We start from the raw sequence: 7,723 nt of genomic DNA on the forward strand, positions 1-7,723 counted from the left end.
GATTCATATGATTGGCCGTCGCCATCTTGTTTTTTTGGAAATACAACCAGATGCTGAATAAGATATTTTTAGGCGACTAAAATGCTACAATTACCTTTCTTGAACCGAAAAACACAGAGAGAAAGGGTTAAAGTTGTAAGACCAATACACAACAATGTACACTGCCAATCACAAGGTAGCCCCGCCCTAAAGCCTACCCTGCTTTATCGTCTATTTAACTCTAATTGGGACCATAATGTACTCAATGAACATCATGCTGTATTGAAGAAGACTTGAAACTAGCAATTGAGACCATAAACTCATGTTTACAATGTTTACTGAGGGAATAAATCAAGTGAGAAGTAGGGTCATTTTCTCTACTTTTCTCTTCTCACTATGTTATTTTAATGTCAATAATGTATTACCTGTTATGAATGAATACCAGGACAAACATATTAATAAACTGTTGCAGTGACACGTTGTGTTTCTGACGATGGGAAGACGTCAGGTGCTGCATCTGAAAAAAACTCTTTGGACATTGGAAGGTGGGAAGGCCGACGGCTGCCTGATAAGACAAACACACGACATCAAGGCTACGCTCACATGCCTAAGCTGTTTCAAAAGAAAGCAGTTAATTAATGACTAAAGTGGTCAACAATCAGTCAACCACCATCGAGAGACAACGTTAAAACGTTTCGACATCCACATGCAGCCATAAAGCTTCTCCTGACTCAGAAAATGTGTTTGAACTGAAGAACATTTGTGATATTAAATAAGCCTGAAAACTGATATAATTTGGTTAAATGACATGAAGGGTATGTTACATTCTACAAGGGCTTTCATTTTGAATATCATGAGGAGTTTAACGGTGTTTCTAGTATTTCTTTATAGATTAAAAGTAATGGAATTTGACTGATGAAGGACTAAAAGATTTTTAAAAAGGGAATTAGTATTCAACACCAAAATTAAACACCTGGCTGTCTAGACAAAGCTTGACAAACTTTTTTAGACCATAATTAAAGGGGACAGAAAAGTTATGTTAAAATACACATAAAATGTATACAGTTATAGAGTTTGGACGGTGACTAAATATTGTTGTAATCATGACCTAAGCCTTTTTAAAATCTGTGATACAACACTTACATACACCACACTTTCCAGTTTCATCTATATTCTGAAGTTTTAACAGAGGGGGCTGTTCATATATCAATCATAACCTAATTTATAGAACTTTGTATTCCTAAAAACATGGAGAAAAATGTATGGCTGTTGACAGTTTTTTTTCAGATTTATTCAGTGATAGAAAAAAAGAGATATGTAAAATTCCCTCTGTAAGACACTTTGACTCTAATATATCAATAAAGTGAAACAATCATTTGATCCTGGCTTTATCCAAATAATCAGATTTCTGTTCTGGAAATGTATACAAATGAACACATATTTTTTACACATTTAATAAGATGAGGCCTCAATTGCATATCTACACAGACAATAGCAGAACACTTGTAATACAAATTTCAAGTTTCATGGTGATATGTATTAGTAAAAATGTTTACCTACTTCCCCTGTAGTGTGTCCCCTAAAATAAATCACGTTAGCAAATTAACAAATATAAAATAATTTGAAAATTTGAAGAATTAACTGCAGGTCTGCATTAAAATCAAACTTATTTTATAATGATAAATCCTGGTAAAAGAGTGATATATTAACAGTAAGTAAACATCTTAAAACCACGGGAAACTTCAACCCTGATCTAAGTGAGTCCGGGGTGAGGTGTTGGGGGGGGTCTGTGTGTGTGTGTGTGTGTGTGTGTGTGTGTGTGTGTGTGTGTGTGTGTGTGTGTGTGTGTGTGTGTGTGTGTGTGTGTGTGTTGGGGTCAGTGTGGTGCTACAGTACAGACTCTCACAGCTCTCCTCAGGCTGGCAGCCCGCACGTGTTTATCACTAAGGTAAGACAAACTTTTATTTTGAAATATCATGTTAATAATATAGCTCTATCTAACTCTGACAGTCTGAATGACAGTTAGCAACTTTGTTTTTGTGTCTGCTGAGCTGATAGTAGTTCAGTTCACTGTGTTTGTGTTCAAATGCAGCACCACATGTTCCAAGAGTCTGTTTCTGTTTTTACTTTGAAATGTTTTGAAATGTTAAAATCACTTTTTTTCACAAGACGTGATAATGAACATTTCACAGATGTGTTTCTAAACTAGATATATTAATAACTGAGGAAGTCTCTTCCTTCTCATATCATGCACACTGAGGTCTTAAAATGTTCCATATTTCTGTGCAATTTAAAGGGCACAAATATGTAATTTCAAGTATGTATGGTTGACAAAACAGTCAGACAGGGAATAACCTCTTTCCTCTCCTGTTCATGGTTTTAACACCACAATATATATTTTCTTTGTTAGACTCTTATCTTGTGTCCAATGTGCTTCAGTCAAAATATCACAACTTCACGTGTGATTTGCATAATGCTTTTCTATGTGGTATATAGACTAAGTGACCAAAAAATGACACTTTACATTTTAATACCCGGATTTATTTTAACGTAATCTTAATTTGTTTGTTTGTTTGTTTAATCTATAATACATTTTCATATATAGTTTTTTTTAATTAATGTCTTATACTATTGCACTCTGTTTATTGTTATGCACCAATAACCAAGCCATATTTCTTGTAAGAGCAATACCGATTCTGCTTCTGATACTGAATAGATCCAACATCAGATAACTGATTGCAGTTAGAAAGATCTTTAAAATCTACCATCAAACATCAGACAAAGTCTTGACAAACACTGTTGCATATTATATATCAAAATTAATATATACTGCTTGCTTCTTGCATTTGGCTCTGTTATATCATAACGTACAGACTAATTGCTTCTTGCTCTGTTAACATGTCACTTACACATTGTTACTGATTTTACATGATGTTTATGCTGTTTGACCAGAAACAGCCTGATGAGAAGTGTATGTGGAGCACAGCGAGGGGTCCACATGCAGAGACACATCTGCTGACTGAGGACGACGTCGCTTTGAAGACAACGAGCGCCTTATTTTTTTTTTTTTAAAGTCTCAGACGCTGCGAGGCCTTTTGGAGTGCACCTCAGCAGAACCAAATCACATTGTCTTTATTTTTCTGTTTTTCCGTGGGCGGAACAATAGAGCGGCCGAGGGGGGTCCATGTTCAGGGTCCACTGTCCGCCGCTTGGACACCCCGCGGTTCTAATTGATGCTTTGTCCGTCCACGTCTCGCCTCGTTAGAGCCCCAAGAGCCTGCAGGCCGGAACAAATCCAACATGTCATCTGTGGCCAGGTCACATTTCTGAGCTACATTTACAATAATGCAGATCAACTTGAAAATGCAACTTTCATTATATTCAACAACTGACCTCTCTAAAAAGACATTAAACCGACTAAATACATAAAATATAAAGTATTATTATCGTCTTTTGAGACTCAACCATGTGTCAAACAAGTAAATTTAAAGTTTCTTTTTAAAGGGACAGTGTGGTCAATTCATCTAGTGGTGAAGTTGCAGATTACAACCCGACTGAAGATTCCTCCGCTCACTCCTTCCTTTCCAAGACTGCAGGAACGTGAGCTGCAGAATGCAAAACTATGGTAACGTCCGTACCACAATAACAGTACTTTGGGAACAATGGAAGTCAGATGGCAGCTGGCAGTACAACAGTTTTTGCACTCCGAATCTAACGTTAACGGAGTTTCACAAACGTTTCGGAAAAAAAACAATCACAGTGGCCTTCAGGTGACGTTAAAAAGCAAAAAGGCGACCTCTAGAGCCAGTATTTGGTTTGTCCGTTCTGGGCTACTGTAGAAACATGGCGGTGCAACATGGCGGACTGAAAAGGATCCGCTCCCCATAGATACGTCGGCCTAATTCTATAAAAACACAACGGTTCTTGGTTTCAGGTGAAACACACCAATGAAAACATGGAATATAAAACATAGTTAGGATACAAATCCATTTCTTCTTATTGATCCTCCGATGTGCTTCACACTGTCCCACTAAACCGGCACAGCAGAAACAAGTTGTGAACTCAACATTGACATAACATCACCTTCTAAGTTGATATCCTGAACTTGTTAGCAATGAGTTGGTGGACAAAGTAGAGCACTTAACAGCTAAAGAAGATGGTGGAGACCAAAAACAGAGCTAAAAGAGAGAGAATATTGGGTTTTGCATTCATCAGGCGGACAGTACTTTGTTGTTCCAACTGAAAAAATTCAGTCTGAGGACATTTTCAGCTTGTACATGCTGCGGTCGCCATAGCATTTACAGCAGTTACTGACCATCAAGCAAGATGAACTGCTGCAAATGCCCACATAGCTCCGCCTCCCCTCACTCACTCTTCTCACCACCTATCTTGTTCACTCTGATTGAATATAAAAAATGTGCAGGTCATCGTTGTCATATTATAGCTTTCATTAATTACCTTTAATGACAATCTAATCCAATCCGCCACAGATTGATAATGAACCAAAAATATACACTTTTACACTTTTATCCTGAGACTGTCTTCTTTAGAACACAGAGCAGTATGATGATACTGATACAGTATTCAGTGCGTATGTGATGTGACCCTCATCTTTAAACCTCTCTCTCCCCACAGACTTCCTCCCCCTCCTCGCTTCCTTCTGTTCATCAGAGTACAACACCATCTGCAGGCTGAGGAGTGGATCCCACAACGTCTCCATGGTGTGTTTGTGAGCGTGTGACTTTTTAATCTCTGCAGGCAACTGTGAGGCCACACGAATACTCGCAATCACCTGCAGAGATGATCCAGTCGCTCTGCTCTGATCAATAACAGACTCACTGCTGTACCACGAAGCTGTTGGAAGTAACAGCTGTGGTGGAAAGTAACTGAGAACATTCACTCAACTTCTGTGCTATTTTAAGGCACTTGTACTATACATGAGTATTTCCATTTTCTTCTGCTTTTCTTCAGATTATTATACAATTGGCCCCTGAGACCCCCACCACCTCTACTACAAAGGAACAAGACACACACAGACTTTATAGTTGTTTGGTGTTCAGTAGTTACTCTTCTGTGGTTTTGTGTGTCTGTGCTTGTTTTGCCCCTTTTTGTAGTTATTTTGTGTCTCTCTGTAGTTATTTTGGTCCATTTGTAGTTGTTTTTGTCTGTGCTTGTTTTGCAGCTTTTTATATTTCTTTTGCGTGTCTTTGCAATTGCTTTGTTTCTCAACATTATAGTCATTTTGTGTCACTTGTAGTTGTTTAGGTCCGTTTGTAGTTATTTGTTCATGTGCTTGTTTTCCCACCTTTTGTAGTTTTGTTGTAAAATCAATATCAAAAGGGTAAAACCCAGGTGACTGCAGAGGAAACAAGAAGCAGCTGTGATCCAGTTTAATCTCAGCTGGCAACTGTGAGCTTTGAGCGGCTCACAGAGCCGACTAAGATTCACCTGAACGCAGCACAATATCATCCTACCTGAGGACCGGAATCAGCCTCTATCCTCTCCAGAGAAGATATGATATATTTATTTTGTTATTCAAGTTTCTGTGTCTCAATTTGAAAGTAAAAAATCATTGGTTATGAGTAAAATGTCAGTCAACAGCCTCTGGAAGTTATAATTATTTAACATTTTAATTTGATAATTAGCTTGATTTAAAATATTAGTTATGGAAATAAAATAAAAAATGTATTCTAGAAATGTCATTAAAAATATTAAGTGACTTTTTATACATTTTTTTTTTTAGCAGAAAAACATTTATAATGTATTTTGTACATCCCTTTTATTTGCCTGCAAATAACTTTTTTGTTTGAGGCCAAAATATACTACTCTGGAAACCTTTTTTATGTAAACGTGGCAGATTTAACGTTCTCTGTTAGTTATAATATGTTTTTATGTACAGGTGAGTTTGACTGCGTATCCACCTGCGGAGTGATGGACAGGTTTCCTGATGTTGATGATACTGCATCAGGAACTGATCGGAGAGCGATGAGAGGCCGTCAGCTCCTGATGCACTGCCTTCAGCATCGAAAGACGCTCCACACAGTCGAAAGACACCAAGGCTTCATCACCAACCAGCCAATCATAGCCAGACATGAAATCATAATATTCAGGCGTACTTTTGTACTGATGTTCTTTAGATCCATGTTAGCAGTTTGGCTTTACGAATGCTAATGTCTGTGATGTGGTTCAGACATTCATCCCCCCCTGGAGGAGGAATTCTAATAGCTTCGGTGATCCTCAGACTTTTCTAACAAGACCCATCTGAGAAGGCGTCATTGGAAAGTGATTGGAAAAGGGCAGGCACTTTCAAAAAAGTGGTTTTGTAGCATTCTTTGTTTTGTTTCATTCATTGAACCATGTGTTTTAAACTGTTAAGAACTGAGACTGTAATCCGGTACAAAATAAATACACATAAACATAGACAGTATCAGATGTGTTCAGGCATTGGGTGCAAATAGCATCAAATTGAATCCGTGTTCTACTTTAGGTGGTTATGTCAAAGCAAGTAATTAATTTGCCTATGTAGAAATTGATAAATCTTCTTGTTTATTTTAAGAGTGTTTCTGACTGCAGGTAGCTGGCCTTAGGTATGTTTATTTTCCATAAACCAGACTGTATTTCACTAGTGTCTCTTTGTAACAACGACTTAGGTGTGTGATGGATTTATGTCATGGCAGACTGATTGTTTGGGACCGGAAAAGGTTCAGGTTAGAGTGTGAAGTTTTTATTTTATGAGAGGTTCTCTAGAAAAGCTGACTGAGACTGCCGATTCAGATTTTTTTAAGTGACAAAAACAAGTGCACACAAAACATTTTATTTGGAAAAATGCTTAATTTGCTATATTTGTTGTACAAAGTGTCAGTTGACGGTGAGAATCGATTGACAGCTGAGCGTCATCAGCAGCTAAAGTTGAAGGTTTTAACTCAAGTCTTTTTAACCTCTATTCTGGCTCTGTTGTGACACAACACATTTCTATTCTAACATACAAATGAGGTCTAAATGGAAATCAAAGAGCACCGATCCATCCACATCATCCAGACTGCATCCAGTCCTAACAAACCAGGAAGAAGTTCTCATCTCCACTGTTGTTCTGCTGATCAGTTGTCTTGTGATGCTGTTGTGTCTTTAGAGTTTGTTTCCTTCAACTCAATCATTGCATCTCCATTTGCATCCTGCTGCCTGTGTCTAAACAGCAAGTGGGAAAAGAAGAAAAGTATTAATTTTATACAGTAAAAAAAAAGATTTTTACGAGCTATAGAAAGTATTGGTTAACTTAAATAAATATTGGACAGTGTAACCTGCTATGATGTAAGTGTTTGATTGGAGTCAGGAGATTGGAGTCAGGAGATGATAAACATAATAAATCCCATGGGAAAATTTTGTGCAGCAATTGCAAAACCACATGCAATAGAGTGCAAATAAAACAAAAAATAAAGATTTCCATTAAGGTGCAAGAACCAAATGTGATCTATTACAGAAAGGTCAGATGGTGCTAAGGATGGCTGCCGTGTTTCGAACTTCTTCTTTAATGAGAAATTGTTGGAGGAAGCTTGATATTGTTGTGCACATGACAAAAAAAGATTTTGACACTTGAGTTCTAAATGTATGCACCATATTAAACTGTAGGTAAAAACAGCAAAATTGAGAATCAAAATTATTTTTAATTTACAACAACAACATTTAAAAAAAAAACAGAAGTTTAAAAATTTAAAAATTTAAAAAGACCAAACCGCCGCTTTAAAAT

Source organism: Anoplopoma fimbria, chromosome 9 (genome assembly GCF_027596085.1).
Source record: "Anoplopoma fimbria isolate UVic2021 breed Golden Eagle Sablefish chromosome 9, Afim_UVic_2022, whole genome shotgun sequence".
Classification (NCBI taxonomy): domain Eukaryota; kingdom Metazoa; phylum Chordata; class Actinopteri; order Perciformes; family Anoplopomatidae; genus Anoplopoma; species Anoplopoma fimbria.